At 44.8% G+C, this 19,878-nt stretch overlaps 1 protein-coding gene across 2 annotated transcripts in view; it reads right to left on the reverse strand.

Annotated features, from left to right (window-relative positions):
* LOC135385773 (uncharacterized) overlaps positions 1–16,239 on the reverse strand; it is a 163,369-nt gene extending 147,130 nt beyond the window's left edge. For both annotated transcript variants that reach the window (XM_064615286.1, XM_064615285.1), the window contains exon 1: positions 16,098–16,239. The gene's annotated coding sequence lies outside the window, so the exon portion shown is untranslated. The remainder of the gene's footprint in view (positions 1–16,097) is intronic.
* Positions 16,240–19,878: the final 3,639 nt, after the last annotated feature.

Genomic DNA, 19,878 nt, shown 5'->3' on the forward strand with positions numbered 1-19,878 from the left:
TTCCACATTATCGTAGATAACCAGCTTTAACATTCTCGCGTCATTCCAAAACACAAGAGAAAAAAATCGGGGATTGTGTGCTCGAAGAGGCAAAACAGATACATATCTGAAATTCAGCACTCCCGCAAGAAATACTCGACCTCATCTTACCAAGCGCTGTGTCTTCTACATATTCAGTGTTCTATACACTCTAAAGCCACACCACACCACCGCACCCCATAGCACACTCCTACACTCTTAAAAATGAATTTCACCGCATAGCACGCACCCTACCAACCATCATCTCGAATGATATCGTTATCTGCCCTGATCTGTTGAAAACTGAGGGCGTACGCCTTTTTTGTGACAATTATGAACAGCATAAGTGTCACAAAAAGGCGTACGGCCCCAGTTTTCAACAAATCCGGGAAGATAACGATATCATTCGAGATGATGGTTGGTTACGAGCGTGCTATGCGGTGAAGTTCACTTTTAAGAGTGTAGCCAACTGTCATCCCTGATGACAACGTTCTCTCCCTTGATTTGATGAAAACGGGGGCGTACGCCATTTTTTGTGCAATTATAAACTGCATAGTGCAACAAAAACGGCGTACGCCCCCTGTTTTTAGCAAATCATGGGGAAGAACGATGCCACTCAGGATGGGAGGAGCCTTTATGCGGGATTTCTTCCCTCTGGCTCCTCCCCATGTAGTACATATTAACGCTCTATAAATAAACTTGCATTTGAATTTGAATGATGGGGGGGATCTATTTATTTTCACAGGAAAGGTCAGCCAGAAAGGACGGCTTGCTATTCCTTATTAAATGATTCGTGATTGAATGATTGGATGATGGTTGGATGGGAGCGTGCTATGTGGTGAAGTTCATTTTTAAGGGCTTATAGCCAGGACTAAGAGAGAGCCTGTGTTACTAGCCCACCAACGTTTGTATTTTCTGCTTTTAGCTCTTCTGGTTTCAAGCGTTTAGCTGTTCGCGTGTGAGGGCCGGGCTCCACTATATCCGTCGCCGGTCAGGAAGGGCCACAACAAGCCCGGGTCGGCCCCGAAAAAGTCGGCCCGTGACGTGCCCTAGTTGTGATAGAAGTTAGTGTGTCATGGTAAAGGTCACGAGCTATATTGCGAAAGAGGGTAACTTACAAATGTCTTCGTTACCTCGTAACAGAAGTAACGGTGATATTGCTTCCAACACTCTAAAAACTGAACTTCACCGCATAGCACGCTCTGCGCCAACCATTGTAACGAATGATAGGGTTATTGCTTCTGATTTGAAGGAGAGAGGGAGGCGTACGCCTTTTTGTGTCAATTATCATGTATCCAAATTGACACAAAAAGGCGTACGCCCCCTCTCTCCTCGAATCGGAAGCGATAACCCTATCATTCGTGGCAATGGTTGGCGCAGAGCGTGCTATGCGGTGAAGTTCAGTTTTTAGAGTGAAGACTGCACTCGCCCTTGACAGCTCGCGCAGGGCTCGCGTGCATTCTCACACACTCAATCTTCAGCCTTGCCTTGCCTTGCCTTGCCTTGCCTTGGCCTTGGCCTTGGCCTTGGCCTTGGCCTTGGCCTTGGCCTTGCCTTGCCTTGCCTTGCCTTGCCTTGCCTTGCCTTGCCTTGCCTTGCCTTGCCTTGCCTTGCCTTGGATTGGATTGGATTGGATTGGATTGGATTGGATTGGATACCTGTGCCTTACAATTCGCATTTCGAGGTTCAGCTTCGTGGACGCTTGTTCGACCGTTCTGTTCGTCATTTTGAACATTATAGGTACGCTGTTTTTCGTTCGACCTACAGCGTACATCGTGTAGCAGTCATTATAATACGACCACCATTCCAGAAGCTCATGCAACTCGATACCACTGATCGTCGAGCTATTCGCCGTGGGAGATGCCATGAGTGCTAAAGGAGCTGTATAGTAGAGTCGCTCTGTCTTTGTTGTGTGCTTCTTCCCAGTCCCTTATGAATCTGGCTGCTGGATTAAAATTGTGCTCTGGATTGAAATTCAACCCGTGCCAAAGGAATGCTGCGTTGCTATGGGAGTAACGGAATGTTAGGGAGGGCCGGATGTGAGCATGACCGAAGAAGAGCTCAGCATGGTATAAGGCGTGAGAACAATAATCGTTTGCAACGGCTTTTTAATGAAGGTGGTATTCGTAATCTAAACTGCAAAGGAACGCGACACAAGATGATGTTTTGAGGTTCCTTGGTGCAACTTGAGATCACAGAATTGCGACTGCTCCGCGTCCAGCGAACATGTTGACTGTCGCCAAGCGGAATGGCGGCGCATCCATGTAACGAACGAGTGTTGGTGCTGTATCATGCAGGCTCTAACGTTTTTGTTGAAGTTAAAAAGCGCACGGAGACACAATAGGAAAACAACGCATGACATTAGGCAAGGATATCAAAATATGGAGAAGTGTGTCATTCCCGTGACAGGCGATATTTAAAGCACACCGGCAAAGAATGTGAAACAGCAAGTCTAGAAGCAGGCTCAATTGAACACGAACCCAAATTTTTTTAAATGGAGTTACTCGCATGCTCCCATTTTCAGCATGAGAGTCATGTGCAACATGACACTTAATCTTTGAAATCCTTCATGTACAATAAACACGCCTTCGTTGTCCGTAATTTTCTTCTATTAATATAATTATTCATTAGCTCTAATTATCTCAAAAACAAAATCCGTGTTTCCCCACAAGAAGCGTGTTCCCCCACGTGAACACGTCAGGGTCACTCTAACGGCTTAACAATGTGCAGTGGTGCTCATAAGGGAGTGCACGATCCATTTAGGGGAATCAGGGCAACCAAAAGAGTAGTAAATCAATATATATATGTGGCGTTCTAGTCGCAATAATTAAATTTCTCAATGGAAAGAAGTCAACTGATCAGGCTAATATGAAACAGGCGATTGAGCGTGGAGACATGGGGCGTGTGTAGGCCCATAACGCGATATCTCTTAGGCATGTATATATAGATAGGGTGATTCACGAAAAGTGAACCAAAGTTAAAAAAAAAAGGTCCATCGCACACCAAAAAGACGAACTGCATAGTGTTACCAGTGCTGTGAGGATACTCAAACTATTTTTGTTTTGTAATTAAGTAATTAATTAAGTAAAATAATTACTCAGTTTTTAATTATAAGGATTAGGGCCAAAATGTCAATGAGAAAGTTGTAGCGGGCGATACAACGACACGAAACCCCTTGGTTGCAACTTTGTACCTCTAACGAATCATTTTTTTCCCAGCTCCAAAGACTAACTTTGGGTTTGCAAAAAACGGACGCGGGACCGACGCAGGCGTACATTTGCCATCATATTCCCACGTTACATTCCAACAACGCTCAAGGGCTGACACAAAGTAAAGGAACAAAAGCCTTTGAATCTAACTTTTGTTAAAGGGGACAGCACCCCCTAATATCAACGTAACGATAGTATTTTCTCTCTTTCTTTATATTAACGTGACAAAATTGTGTACACGAAATCATTTGATCTAAATTAAGGCCCCATCCGCATGCGGCGTTTCTTGGGCAGAAGAACGCCTCTCTCGGCGGCGAGTGACGCTGTCGAGAAACGCCCAAAGCTATTCGCATGCAGCGTTTCCACGGCAGTATATCGACGGCGTCCCAGACTATCTTTTCCGTTGGAACATACCTGTAGTAGAGTAGCGTGAAAAAAAAAAACGGACACAGAAGAGAACAAAGTGCGCTAGTTTATCTTCTGTGTCCGGGTTTTTTCCGCGCTACTCTACTACAAGTATGCTCCAACACGCCCAACGTCTCACCTTGTTGATGTTCATATGTTTTCCGCACCTTTTCAAGGCAATGAACTCCACAAGACTTAATACACACACATTTATTACGAGTGAAAAAGTCACACACATACTGGTGATCTCGAGCAATACCACAGTGTATAGCATACTGAAACTATATACAGGGTGTTTGCTCTAACGTGTCCAGAGATTCTATTTAATGCGAGCGATAAAAGAGAAACGAGCGCTACTTTTCAGCTACTTGACTAAGAAACAGTTGCTACTAGTGAAGCAGTACCTGTTTCTTACTGAAGTAGTAGAGAAGTACAACTTGCTTTTCTTGTATCGCTCGCTTTAAATATAATTTCTGGACACGTTAGAGCAAACACCCTGTATATGAGCACGCACAGTGCCATACGTGTGTATGTCGTTCCGCTGTTGAACTTCACAAGGTCCACACACGGAGTACACTCACCGTTGCAGTTGACATCTTCGCAATCTGCTCAATGCTTTCCCCTTTCTGTTTTACCCCCTGAATTTAGTAATTCATTACGACGTTCACCGAAGGGACCAAACGCGATCCACAAGTGGCGATCGATTGGCTCTCCCAAGAACTGGCGAGGCTGCATGCTAACCTCAGGCTAATATCTGATTGGCCTCTTGTGCGCATCACTTCCGCCGCTTACCTCACATCTCAAAAATAGTACTGCCCTCGCCCTAAAATCGAAGAGCAGGCACCCACTACTTTGTCTCCTTGTCTCCTTGATGTTTGACGGGGACCAAAAGTGAACGCCTCCGGAAAATGATATAATAATAATAATAATAGTGGTACCGTGATGTTACACGTAAAGTTTGTCTGCGCAGTGTGGCCACATGTTGCAGGTGCCGCAGGGTAGGACTGCAGATAATTTGAGCCCCCTGGGGTTCTTTTGACGTGCGCCGGAAATCTCCGACGCACGGTACTGGAATCAATGTTTACCTCCCCCACATTGCTACCGCCCTCGGCCGGGATCGAACCCGCGATCTTGAGCTCAGCAAGCCAGCGTAAAGCACAGCGTAAAGAAGACAATGATTATACAGGGTGTTTCAAAAAACGTGTCATTCGGACTTTATAAAAAAACGGGGCGACGGAAAAATACGGGGTAAACGGCACTTGTGTGGCAACTGAATTTGCCATCTTGCAAAAATATTTTCATTTGATTTTAATTAAAATAAATTGAATTTCTTTAATTGAACTCCAAAATTTCCCAAGTCAACCTAACGTTTTTTTTTACAGAATTAGAGAGCCCGTAGCGAACTTAGTCAGATCCACTAAGAAATCCGCTCGATATTGCAAATGGAACTGCCAAAAAAAGTCCCGAAATTGAGGCTTCAAAGTTTCGGGTATTCAACGGCGCACCAAATCAGACGCAAAGATTCGTGGAGAGGAGGACATGCTCCTGCCCCCATGAAAGATAGAAGGTCGAAAAAACACAGGGCGGGAAAAAAGAGGAGGAATCATTTTTGTTTGCCGCTCATCAACGTATGGTGGAATGTCACCTGCCTTGTTATCTGCGCGTCTTGTGCTGCACGCCGGTCCGGCGATAAACTGTTGTAGCTTCATGGGGGCAGGAGCATGTCCTGCCCTCCGCGCATTTTTCCGACTGATTTGGTGCGCTGTTGAATATCCGAAACTCTGAAGCCTCAACTTCGGGACTTTTTTTGGGCAGTTCCATTTGCAATATCGAGTGGATTTCTTGGTGGATATGACTAAGTTCGCTACGGGCTCTCTAATTCTGTAAAAAAAACGCTAGGTTGACTTGGGAAATTTTGGAGTTCAATTAAAGAAATTCAATTTATTTTAATTAAAATCAAATGAAAATATTTTTGCAAGATGGCAAATTCAGTTGCCACACAAGTGCTCTTTACCCCGTATTTTTCCGTCGCCCGGTTCTTTTATAAAGTCCGAATGACACAATTTTTGGAACACCCTGAATGAGACAGAATCGCGTGCCACACCTCGCATCGTCGTTGTCGTTACAATATTTCCTATCGCGGGCGAAACGACAAACCTAAAGGTGCTCATCATCTTCTAACCAACCCCTGGGCACCAACTTGCCCAGATCACTCACTACATTGACTCAGTGCCCATCTCGTCGGGGATTTCCGGTCCCATCTCTCTCGTAATATCCTCTTTCGTTTCGGTGGCTTTTCCGCGCACACTTTTCGGGAGTGCTTCTGGAATTGGCAGGGTATAAGCGTGCACGCAACGGGGAATTACCACGTGTGAAACTTTCAGGCGAGGATTTCCAACCATACGAGTTCGTGCCTGGCTTATGGGAAAGAAAAGCTCAGAACAGAAACTATCTCCAGAGACACCAGAAATATTTAACAGGAGCGGGCAGTAGTGGCCAATCATCCTCGCATTATTTGCGGCAGCAAAGCATCGTAAACCAGGGTTCTTTATTGGGTGGATTGACAGCGGCTACTGTGCGGTACGCCCACATTTTACGGCCGTGCCAACAGTACGCGAGCGCTAGAGAGTGTACCCTGAGAATATCTCTGCGCTTCGGCGGAGATCTGAAGCAAGTACGATTCCCATGGAGTATAGGTGGTACTTTTAGCACAGGTGATCCAAGTAAAAGGAATGCACGATGTGGTGACCCTAGTGGCGTGGATTAGTGTAAAGAATAGGGTCGCCGTATTGTTTGCCGCACATACGAAACGCTCGAGCTCCGGTTGGGACTGCGCTCTTTAGTTGGGGCTGTGGTTTCCACGAAGGGGATCTATACTGCAGGGTTTCCTTCGCTCTTTCATTGTTGGATTATTATTGGCTTATATTCATACAGAGTCTATGTCTTTCCGATCGTTTACACAGCCAACATTAAAGAAATTTTATTAAACGTTTTGGTGTAGGATTATATTAATTAAACAACGAGATTAAATGAAAATTTTAATTATGAATCTCAATTCATACTTACAGCTATTAATACAAGCTTTTAGGTGATTTCCCGAATAAGACAAAATTAAGTATATGATAATTGATAATTCGTGGCCCTACGTTGCGAGAAAACTATTACTTATATGACATTGAAAATATCAAAGTAAATTCTACGCCGAAGAACCTCGGCGTATCTCGCTCTCAGAGCTCTTCTATACGAGAAACCCCCTCTAAACCTTTTGTCTTCTTTCCCAGATGCCAGGAGCAACTTTTGGAATGAGGTCGACTGCGCTACATGAGAAACTGAATCAAAAGTTGTCAAGAGCTATGTAACGGTTGTTGTCAGTTGCATTTACAAATTTTATTTTCATCTTCAACAGCTGCGTTCTAGTTCAACAGAGTTTGCTTTTTCTTTTGCTCTGCCGTTTGTTATTCTCAGTGTTAATTTTTCTCGTAAGTGTGACGTTATGACCTGGCGTCTTCATTTATCTGCAATGACCACAGCTGTCTCTGTTCAAAGTAATGGCACGACAGCAACAAAATATGGAACAGCATGTGGCGTTTCTGCGGAGCTCGCGCGATGTGAAAGGGTTTTCGTGCGCTGCCGCTGTCATTCCCCAAATGTCCCTGGACGAAACAAGACGACGTTATCGTCATAACACAGTCACACGAAAAGCTGTTCGGAGAACTCGATAAACGAAAATTTCGTTGATGTCGTTCACTTCGTACGGTTAGAGGAATGCTCTTTTATTTTCCCACTCTTTCTCTACCTATATTTTCTTTTTCCTTTTTCGCAAAGAAGTGTCCAAAGTCGCCAACTGACATTTCTACGCTATTACCCAGCTTTGCTGTGTACTTGATTTTGACGCGTTTCAGCCCCTACAGTACGGCTTTACTGAAATGACGACGGTCTTATAGAGTTCCGCAAAAGTCTGGGAAGCGCCCCGATATTCGTGGATGCATATTGGCTTCTTATGTGTTGTCCCCTTTGTAATTCATGCGGAGCTCATTGAATAAGAGGACAGCGTGTCAGTATATCGCGCTCTCGACCATTGGCGATACTGGGAGGAAGAAAACGTTTCCAGGTATTCGGGGAAGGGACTGTCTCACCAGCTTATTCCTATCGCAAAAGCCACAACGCCTCATTGGTGACTACAGATATGCAACATCACTAAATAACTGTGACGCAAAACTGTCACCGCCTATCGCGTCACTTTCTGCTTGATGACATCACGCATATGTATTACTACAAAAGCAATTCCAATTTGCACATTACGGAACCTAGTTCCGTCGCTCGCCGCTAATCCGAAAGCCTGCGTATTTACAGTAAAAATAGTTGGCCAATCTCGCGTCCTTCCTAAAGTGACTATTGACTATAATTACTTTCAGTCGTTAGAGAAATAAGCAAGACCCGCATAATCTACACTTTAATTTAAAGGGCCGGGACGCAGGCACAGAAGGAGAAGCCCGAACGGCGCCTTGTTTTCTAAGCTCCCTCGATCAAGCCTCATTGATATTGCTGCTGTTTATTCTCGTTGGCTGCTGTCGTCACTTACCCACACTTACTTTGGTTTTGGGCTGTGGTGGCGCAGTTAACTCGCAGGAACCATAAGCGATCGATCAAAGTCCTTAGCGGGACATCGTCTCATATTGTTTTTGGCAAGTACAGTGTGCCTTTTTGCGGCTCTGTCTGCGTGCTTTCCCCTTTAAGCTCTTCTGGCGGTAATGCGCGCCGATGGGGATAAGCGCTCTGTCGAGTCCTGCAGCCGAAGCAGGGGTCAGCTTCCCGCTAACTTTAGAAGCAATAGAGCATACTGTCGAATATATATATATATATAAAGAAAAATAGCATACGCTCTTTGGCTGCACGTTGAACATGTGTTTATAAGTCCCAAACGTCGCCACACCAGCATAAACACATGTTCAACGTGTAGCCAAAGAGCGTATGCTATTTTTCTTCATTTAATACTTTACTGGCTTCGCACTGGGCTTTCAGAGGTGAGTCACTCACCCTGACGGGAGGACATCACGTTCCACGTGACCTTCCGCCGCCACTCGCTCAAAGGTCGCCCACCTACGCATTGCTGATGAAGGTCCAATAAGGCCGAAACAGCTGTCCAATGCTGGTGTGGCGACGTTTGGGACTTATAAACATATATATATATATATATATGTATGGATAACTGGGTACAGATATGGACGCGAAAAAGATATAAACTACAAGTAATGAAGAGACTTGGGAAGCCGTATAAGGATTAAAAACAGTTGCTACTTTTATTACATTAATAATTAAGAGGAGGTACTAGAAATAGATTTACAGTTAACAGTTAGGGGTCGATGTTTCGGCGGTCAGCGCTGCCGCCTTCAACAGGACTGCCGTCCGGTCCTGTTGAAGGCGGCAGCGCTGACTGCCGAAACATCGACCCCTAACTGTTAACTGTAAATCTATTTCTAGTACCTCCTCTTAATTGTTGTTTGTTCCGTGGGTAAGGCTTGTAACCCTTTCTCCCCTCGTATGGCGTGTCAATGTAACCTCATTTCTTCGCAGCTTTGCGCTCAAACTACGAGCCGTCAAAAAAGAGGCGGAGCCAAGGCTCATTTCCACGGATTTTCGTCGAATTTATTTCGGCAATTGCCATTGCATTACGAGTGGGATTATGGCTATACTGAGTAAAATGACCACGGGGAACCCATTTCCGCAAAGAAAAGGTTAGGTTGCCTTGGGAAATTTCGGAGTTCAATTCAAGAAATTAACTTTCCGTCAACTGAAATGAAATAAAAATGTTCCGAATATGTGGCAGAAGTTATTGGCAGAAAAAAAAATCCCTTCACGGCATATCTCTCCGGGGCCTACGTTTTTTACTATGAATTTCTATCATGGTTGGTGGACCACCCTGTATGCAGTTCGGGGAGAGGGAGGGTGATCTTTTTTTCTTTCTTTTTTTTTCATTTTGTGGGGTTCCTCATTTTGAGGGGCTCATTGTGGGAGTAGCAGAATTTGTCGTGTGATGAATTCAGTTTCTCTCTCTTGTGTATATGTGTGTGTTTGTGTGTGTGTGACATTCATACTACAAAATAATAATAATAATAAACGAAACAGAATGCCTTGCTGTTGAAGCTTTTGAGCATTGGAGGTATCAAGGCGCATCGCCCAAGGAAGGAGACGACGTGGAAGAGGTACTTCGCTGTGACATACCAAGTGCCCAACAAACTATGGGGGGGGGGGGGGGGGGGGCAGTAGCGTAGATAAGGATGAGTGTTTCGGGGATTCAAACCTCTCGAATTCGCACCTTAGGTAGCGCATTTGGTAGAGGGAAAATGAGGGTGAAATCCTCCTCCATGTAAAGTTTACGTAGAACCCCTTTGGAAATATTTTTCTGGCTATACGTTACTGTGGGGGGTGACGGGCCTCTACCATGAGCCAGAGGACAGGTTAGCTTGACTTCCGAAATCAGCCTGCAAACACTGAAGTGCGTAAATACGATGGAGTACTTCACACGGTGGAGATCGTGGGTGACGTCGTGTGCAAAAGTAGAATGAAAGAAAAGCGGCATGAACAAGGCAAAAACTGCTAGTGGCGTTTCCTTCAGTCTGAGGAACACATGCATCGAACGAAGAGGCTAACACAAGAGGAGTCCTAGGAAGAGATCCGGTCGGATCGGATTGGATTGGATTACATGGGAAAATAAAAATACTCTGTGGGACACATCGGTGTTCGTCAGCTTCAAGGGAATGCTGCCTCTATCTACAGTATATCAGCTCGTCTGTGCCCTTTTAATTTGTTATTGGAAGCCAAAATCGTTTAGATGGACTTGCCTCTATAACATAGACATTCCCCTGGAACAATGAGGCTAATGTGTTGGTTTACAGCATAGGCATTCCGTTATACCGCTGCAAAAGCAGACTTACGAGCAAAATATTTAGGTTTATTGCCCCGTTGTGCGTTTCGTTGCTCGCGCATAGCATCCCGCTCCTGGGTTACGATCCTCGTAATGGTTTACAGACAGCGGAGTGTTGAGCTGTTTAAACTGGAAAAGCAAGAAAATGCGTAGCTATATGAGGGTGACTTGCAATTGATTAAACTATTACGATTGTCTAGCTTTTCTGTTTATCGGGTCGAGCGTGGAACCCTTCCGTCTAATACTTTTTATAGATGGAAGTAAATTCAAACATTGTCATCCCTTGATATCGAGGCTGAGTCGTATTCCTCTTCTTGAAAAAGAACACCGAATAAACGCAACGTTTTCAAACCCCTTTCACGATAGGATAACCGCAAAGCAAATAGGACGCATCCGTATTCCTCGTTTTGACAGTACGCTTGAAAGTGGCCTCCTGTAGCAAACAGTTGTAGCTTTCAAATTCCAAGAAATCATGTACTATATAGAGTACAACCAACTTTGTTATTAGAACGGCTGAACATCTATTGGATTACATTGTATGAGCCTTACCCGCATAGCCAACGCACTGCAGAATCTAATGCGTTATTACCAATCTAGACAGCAACCCTTATGTATACATTACCGCTCCTTTGTGTGAGGATCTCATATTTTCTGCAACTGCCGCTGGCTGAAATATCCAGCCAAGTTACGTCTAGGGAGGCACAAAAAACGCCGCAGATGCCAATAGACGCATCGAACTGCGGCTTATTATTTACAACAGCGCACAATGGAGACGACTATACGAACTTTCGACACTTTGAGTACTTGGGTTTTTAGATTGCTTGTTCCAATGACCTTTGAGACACGAATACTGTTAAGGTAGTGGTGGTGCTAATGAAACAGCTCGCCGTTACGGCTAACGTTCTCTTGTGTGTGTGTGGGGGGGGGGGGGTATTAAGAGGCTAAAGGCTATGTTACAGGCTATACAAATTTAATGGGCGACCGAGGTCAGTTCGAAGATGATGCTCCTCGAGTGGGCGATGTCGATTGTTCTTCTTCGCAATATTTGAATCCTTAACATCCTGGCATCGGCTCGTGAGGATATGCTGCGACCACACAGAACGTTACTTGTTGTAGAAGTTGAGGAATAAGAAGGGGGAAAGGATGAGGAAGGGGTAGGAAAATACACATTCTTTTGAAGGTTCTCGGGGGACTTGAGTTACGGTGCCACCTTACAATGGTATCTTCGTAACACTACACTCATTATCTGATGCAATATTTGCAAGGTTAATACAGATACTACTTGGCTAGCTGCCTCTTAGGCTCAGTTAGCGAAGTACGAGATTTTATGAGTGTTAGATTGCTGAGATTTTATGTTAGCAAGGCAATCGCACGATTACGCGCTAAGTAGAAACAACGTGCTCAACATCTGGATTCTCGATATGAGATGGAGATGGAGCGTAATGCGCTACAAAGTAATGCATTACCGGTTATTCATTACATTTCGGTAATGAGTAAGGTAATGTCATTACATCTTGGTTGAGTAATGTGTAATGGCATTAGTTATTACTTGGCTTAAAACTTCACGCATTGTGTAAAGCCACTAGACCAGCGGTACGCCCAGTGGGTAAAATGCTTAGTGGTGGTAGCCAAGGTCATGTTGAAGAGTGAGAGGTAGCGGGTTCAATCCCTACCACCGTCTGTGCTGTTTGAGGTTTTCCCTTGGTTCTCTGGCATACTTTTCAGACGAATGTCAGCACAGTTTCCCATGAAGTCGGTCCAGAACGCACAATAACCACGCACTCCTTCCTGCTGTCCTCTCTCCATCCGTCCACATCCGTACGGCGCTCATAGCGACAGTTGCTTCGCGGCGGAAACACGGCATAAAAAAATTAAGCCAGTAGCTACGAATTGTGCCTGGTAGAGGTAAGAAAACTGCCAAATCTGCATTCTTAAAAATAAACTTCACCACATAGAACGCTCCTAGCCAACCATCACCCTGAATGACATCGTTCTCTCCCCTGACTTGTTGAAAACGGGAGGCGTACGCCTTTTTGGAACACTTATGCAGTTCCAAAAAAGGCGTACGCCCCGCGCTTTCCACAAATCGCGATAAAGGGACATTATGCGAAATGGTTGGCCTTCACCGTGCTATGTGGTGAAGTTCTGTTTTTAGAGTGTGGGTTTTCCCAGTCACATGTGTCACCGACCAGGTCACCAAGAAGGAGGACAGAGCCCATGTGGGGTCTTTCAACACCGGCTCCTTCTATCTTGCTATAAATCTTATCTATGATTGATTATCGATGCTAGATTAGTGCTCTCGTATCTAGAAGAGGTCGTTAATACATAGTGATTTTCCAGAAAGTATAATTACTATCACCGGTCATGCTGCGCTAAAGACATCTGAGAGAATGTAATGCCAAAGTAATGTCATGGCACTGAAGGCCTTACCAATGCATTACTAAGCATGAAAACCGAAACTGTACCTATACCTTCCGAAACTATGAGTAATGGTAATGCATTGCGAAATAAAAGTAATTTCACAACCTCTGCTCTACGGTTACGGGACCCTTCCAACTGTAGTTCCGTTAAAATTCACTCTGCATTGTAACGTGATTCTTATGCCACACAGAAAAATATAGAAAGTGTGGAAAGGCAAGGAACATAACATCAGTACTAAGTGTGGAAGTGTTGAATTTGAGTGCATGAATGTTTTCATAAATAAGCCTATCCCCAAGCAGGAAGCTATCCATGGAGTTTAACGAAATACCTAACCGTCTTCCTTTCAATGTCACTCAAGACTGTACGCCCGTATGCCCGTGTTTCGGGTAAGGTTCAGGAGCGTTGCAGGTTTGCGAAGTGCATAGCGCTGCGGAAAATTTCGACCAGTGGTGACACGTTAAAGAACTCCAGGTGGTCGAAATTACCAGTAGTTGTACTACGCGGCCCCTGCAGTAGGTTGCCACACAAAACATAGGCTGACTCCCTTACGTGTAAAACTGTATTCCCAATAATAATATATCAACTATTATCATTGGTGTTGTTGTTAATGTTGTTAGAGGTGTATCTCTAGGAAAGACGTGTCTACTGCGCGTCCTCTTGTTCGTTTAGGCAGTTGTCTGCTGAGCATCCGCCATACACCATCTGTCTTCACTTCGTCTGTGTGACCCTGCCTGTAACGTGTGTATTTTAACCAGGGAGTAGCTCGGTAATCAGAATCAATAATTTAGAATTCATTCTACGAATACAGAGTGAAGTTCTGCGGTCTCCTGTAAAGCGTGCTTTCACTGCAGTGGCATAGTGCGCGCAGAAGAAGCAACCGAACAATGTTTCCTTCTTCGGCTTCCTTAACATAGAAAAGTATAAAGTCCTGCGCACCGGTGAGGAAAGGTTAAAGGCAGAACCTCAGGACGAGGGCCGCCGGTATTTCGAATAGAGACTGTTCTTCTTCTGGGCACAGTCCTCATCATTGGCATAGTATTTAAAGGGTAAGGGAAGACGCGTTAATTTCTTCATCTATTGAATGATACGATTATAAATACATATACCGTAATTCGTGTAGGACGCGTTTTTAGGAACGTTTTGAAAGTTTTCTGGCAGATAAGCCGCACTCGCAGATAAGCCAAGGGAAATACGAGACGACTGATTTGAACGACAAAGAAGACCATAGAGAAAGCCATAAACCCTGTGGTCCATAGTGTACAACAAAGGAGGTGAGCTCTAGAGTTCTACCAAGATCGGATTGTGCCCTTGTTGGGCGTTTTTCATGGATTGATGGGACAGTGGTCTTCCAGAAAACGTGAATCACTGTCGCCACTTTCGGTAAAGCTGCTTGGGGGAATGCACCAGGAAGATCAATCTACTCGAATGTGGACCCGTCCTTGTTACGCACTATTCGTGCATCGGCAGAGCAGTGCTGTTCCAGAGACAACCGGCGTATGGGAAAAATACCAGGAAAAAATAGACATCAGATAAGCCGCACCAAGACAGGGAAAACTAAAGCACACGGCCTCTAGTTATCCTCTTTAGTTCTTCCTCTGTCTCGGGGTTTATTTTCCCGTCATCACCATCACCATCCAGAATGCGCCCTCCGTTGCTTTTCTGGCAATGCCTTCAACGTTCGGTGATGTTGTCCCACATATTGTGAGACATTGGTGGATTCGCGTTCATGCCAGAATCGTTTATTTTGGGGACACGTTTATAGCCCGTTCAATAAAACGGAAGGCGAACACCGCAGCCTCAGCGATGTCGTTTGTCATCGCCTTGTTTCCTAGCATGCCCCCGAGCTTGTGTGCGCGTGTAGCAGCGTTCACGCAATGAACCGAAACGGTTGTCAGTCCAGTCATTCCACGAATATTTAGATATATCCGTGCAGCTGGCCAGGCTTTTGAACTTTACGAGATAACGATGAATACGAAGAATCACCGACTTGAAAGTCATACCGTCAGGCCTGTATCCATCAAAAATATTTACAAGAACAAAAATGTCCTAGTGGAAATCATGGTACGCCATAACGTTGTTTGTTGGAGTATGCGGAAATGCATGATCAACGGATCAGAGATCGTCACGAAGTCGTGAGGTGGCACTGTTTCGGCTTTCCCTGAACAATGTCTGGGATGTTGACTACATGTGAACTTCGTTTACTGCGTCTCATATTTGCAATAGCGTCTGTGGAGATGCACTGCGACAGCAGTTGCTTGCTTACGTTTATCGCACTTCGTAACGAATTAACGTTATTCGTGGCGTAGCATATAATACACAAAACTACCGCTATAAAGAGAAAACTTATGCTGCAAAGCTACAAAATAGTGCACAAAACCACTACTCTAGCAATAAATATTGTTGAGTGCAAGGAACATTTGATAAGCTTGGTATGCCTCTAAAACGGTAAATGTATTTTCGAGCTGTGCATGCACATGTTGCTTCAGAGCGCACTGGCGGATTAGATCATTGGCTTTTGGAGCATCCCATACGGCACTTTCTCTTCATGTATTCCCGATTGTGTACCGACAACTAAGAATTCCCCACCCCTCGAATTCGGCGCATGCAGTACGTGCTTTCATGTGCATAGACTTCCTTCGTGTGATGTTCTAAGTAAAGCGACATAGTATTGTATGGCTCGAGCTCCAAATAAATACATTGTTGCGTTGGCCGCGACGGAGCTGGATGTGAGTTCCTCCCTTATTCTCGAAACAGAATCGGTAAAACATTCGGTTCTACGTTCTGCACATTCTCATTATACAATATAGTCTTTCAACTCCATTTCAGACGGAACGACTCGCACCATACACATCCATATGGCATACCGCATACCTTCGGTGTCCGAAACGTGGAACTCCTCAAGCAGTCGTGAGTTAACAACCGACTTTATCGCACCGAGGATTCGTCGTTAGAACGCCAGCAACAAAAAAGTATCCATTCCACGACGCAATGCACGTAAAATATCGAACCGTATGTTCACCACGTGTGGGTTACTGTTCATTATATCAACGACCACGTGAAGAATACGTTATCTGAAAAGACACCATGCCCAAGACAGTTGTAAGCTGTTCATCTCTCACCTTGTTTACTTAAAGAGGTGCGTTTCCAGCGGAGGTCACGGGTTAAAGCTGTGCAATTTGCTCAGTGGCTGTCTTCTGCGTGGGAGCGAGCGGAGGCTTTAACGCAAATACGAACTGTGCAATGACGTACGCAGCACGCCACTGCTGGCAGGAGAGTACGTAATCGATCGATGGGTTGACGATGCGCCTCACCGATGCCTCGGTGGCGTGTCCCCTTGTGGTAGGAGAGTGCACTAAACTGGCATGCGTCCACGGTGCCAGGACACTCCCTTCTTTATTGTTTGTAATGTTCCGTTTGTAATGTTCCGGTAACGTGCTGTTGTCGGAATCTCTCTTTCACCTTGTCGTCCGCATACCAGTACATTCTTTAGTATACTCGCTTTTATGTTGTATCTGTTTGCCCGTTGGTGGGGGTAAAATGTCGATTACGCTTAAAAACACCTAATGTGATGTCATGTCATGTCCCTTTCATGCTTACAACGGTGTTCTTGCAACTACAAGTAGAGATACAACTCACAGCGCATGTCTAGGGAGCTTCACCTACTGAGGAAGCGACAAGTTATGTGCATTGTGTCGTCATGTGACAAGCAGCGCTTTCGTTGTTCTTTTAGTGCATCGGTTGGCAACTACCAAGTTCACCCGAAGGCCAATTTCGTATCATAGTTTTGCATGGAACTCGAACGTGGAACTTGCATGAACCGCGGTTTCAATGGGATATGAGCGGAATGGCGACGGTGTGTTGATGAAGCATGGGTGAAAAAGAAAATAAGGGAACTCCACCGGAACAAGAAGCAAACAATAAAATATTCATTCAGCCGTTGTAAGTGGGGTTTCATAGAGTGGATTCAAATGCGAAGGTTTCAATATTTTGAGAAACTAAAACCATGGGTTTGTCCGCCGAAAGTCATTTTACCGTATAGCGTTTGAGTCTTATTCTATCGAAACCAATCTTCACGCTGTAGATTTGGACCCCTGCACAAAGAAATTTCACCTTTCCTCTGTAATTTTTAATCTTCCTACTGCGGAATTTAATCTATGTTGAAGATCGCAGTCTTCGTGACGTACATTTGAATCCGACTCCAAAGCGTGAGCCGCGTGGCACGAAAACCGGCCGAATTGTTTCCGAACCGAAATTGGGACCGAATTTTTTTCGGCGACCGGAGTTTCGTGCCAAATTCGGTCGGCGACGCCACATTTTTGTTCCGAAATCGGAAGTGTCGTAAACCGAAGAACTAGCAAGCACTCGATGGCTATTCAGCCGGAAGGAGAACCATAGCAACCATAGAAAATGACGCGGGAAACGGGTCGACTGTTGCCGCGTCTGCGACTTCTCCTCCAATGAATACAGGGATTATCCCATTGAGCTGGATGGCTGAAAGGTGATTTTCCCCACAGGGTAAGAAGTCTTCGGCCGAACTTTGGCTTCCAGTACGGCAGCATGCGGTGATGCACGGAAAAAAGTTCGGTCCCGATTTCGGTTCGGGCAGAATTCGGCTAGCTTTTCGTGCCGTGTGGTTCAGCCTTTATACAATTAAATCTAGTATTTTGTAAAGTGCTCTGACGCAGTAGTTCAGAGACGTCTTCTTGATATAAAGACGTTTTAAAGCGATACCAAAACTAAGCCTCCTGACAACTATAAACTACAACAGTTGAAAAACGACCGTAAACATACTGATGGTTAATGGCCGCGTAACTGACTTGCCTGTGTAGCTGGTTTCTAAATGAGGTGACACGTTGCTAGTAACTTAGCACGTTTAATGGCGAGGTGGGCGACACGATTTTGATGGCTTTTATGTCACTTTCACTTTGTATTGCTCAGTGTTTATGACACCATAGCGTACTGTAACCGCAGTATATAGTCATAAAAAGTTCAGGTATAGTCGTAAACATAAAAATAATTATGAGAGTGTTATAATTCCAACAAATAATCATTCATGACGTAGTTAGTATTCCATAACATTCCAAGAAGGAAAAGTTAGCCGCTTAATTGAATGACCGTTTAGCTCCATATGGAGCTGTCTAGCACGAGGGAGGAAAGTAGCAGACCCTAAAGGGATTGTGACACTTTGATAGATGTGGTTCGTCGCATCACTCACGCACCGTATACTACACTCCAGAGTATTAAGGATGGCAAGATACAATCCCTCGAACACACGCCCAAGTAAAGCGCAGACGTCACAGACCTCAGAGCTGCGGCCACTCCCATTGGTAGCCGTAAGCACGTGACCTCTCTCGCGCTGCCGCACCAGCGGCGACGCGTGCTGTGATGTCAGAGGCGGATGAGTTTCGGTATTCGCGGTGCCAATTTTCTGTGCTGCTGCTTTTTCTTTTTTTTTATTCCGTATTAGCGCCGCGAAGCAACTGTGGCTATGAGCGGCGTACAGATGGGGACAGATGGAGAGAGGACAGCATGAAGAAGTGGGGGACACGGGCTTAGTATGCGTCCTGGGCCGACTTCAGGGGGAATTGTGTCGAAATTCTCTGGAAAGTCTTCTCTGCACTTCTATTACCATTTTCGCTGTAAAACTTGGAATGCAGGTTCACATTTGTGCAAAGAACCGTCTTCTACGTTTATCTTGGATAACCTGGGTTGACGTGTCGCTCGACAGGCTCTACCCGTGTTTTTGGATTGGTCACCCCGCTCTGCTTTTTTTTTTTTTTTGTTTCTGTTGTTATAGGATAATTTATTCGAAACTGCAAATCCGGAACCTCACCGTTATATACTACTGTTATCCTACACCGTACTAATCAGAGCTGGATAGAGGCTCCATTCCTGTACTTTTTGGTGAAGTGAGTCCGAACCAAAACAAAATGCTAGAAGCACACATTGTGTAACTGCGCACGAGTATTGTCATGAGATATACTACGACTCCGAACATGAATTTTCTCCACACTCCACTGACTTCAGGACTCAATAGTAATGTTATACTCCTTCCCAAAAGAAAGCGCAGCTTGCAATATTTCTCGCAAAATTCAGCTAATTTTCAACTAATTCTAAACAACAGTATCAAAAAATAACTCCCAAGTTAAACGCTACTGTATGTTCAAACGCAATACAAACCATCACTTCCATGCGTGGAACTACGCTTAATCCAATAATTATGCCCCTGTTCCGGAAACCCTTAAAAGATGCCACGTTACAGGCAGCAATGTTCCCGCAATAATTCAGCACGCTGACGGAATAGTCTTTCGTCCGCACCCACACACAACGTCACGTCTCATTATGCTTTGAGCGAAACGTCTAACGTTTAATGCGAAGTTTCTCTGCTCGCGTTCCAAGTAGCGTACGGCAATGTGCACTACTGAATTGTGTAGGTCCTCGCATACTTTATCCTTCGGAACCTTGATCCGTAACAAAAACAAGGAAACAGTCAGTAGCACGGACGTTCTGTTGCGCATATCAGTTTCGGTAAAGCATTCATGCGGCTAATTGTGGTGTCGAATAGACGACTCGCAAAATGTGCAGCGCCATCTGTCGTGCGTACTATACGAGAGCCTGCAGGAGTCATGAGGAATACTTTCTTTCGCAATTGATGTTCCGGGCAATGTCGTATCGTGTGTAGATTACTCTTTCGTGTAATTTCTTTTCTATTACATGCGAATTGATACTTCGCGTGGCATTACAGCAAATATCTAGTTATTTTGCACGTTGTTTCTTCTCTACATTACAAATTGCTGTTGTTACGCCGCATTGCATGAATGTTTTTGTTTAATTCAGTGCTATCGCCACGAAGCAACTGTGGCTATGAGCTGCATACAGACATGGGCAGATGGAGAGAGG

The sequence above is a fragment of the Ornithodoros turicata genome, chromosome 2 (assembly GCF_037126465.1).
Source record: "Ornithodoros turicata isolate Travis chromosome 2, ASM3712646v1, whole genome shotgun sequence".
Classification (NCBI taxonomy): domain Eukaryota; kingdom Metazoa; phylum Arthropoda; class Arachnida; order Ixodida; family Argasidae; genus Ornithodoros; species Ornithodoros turicata.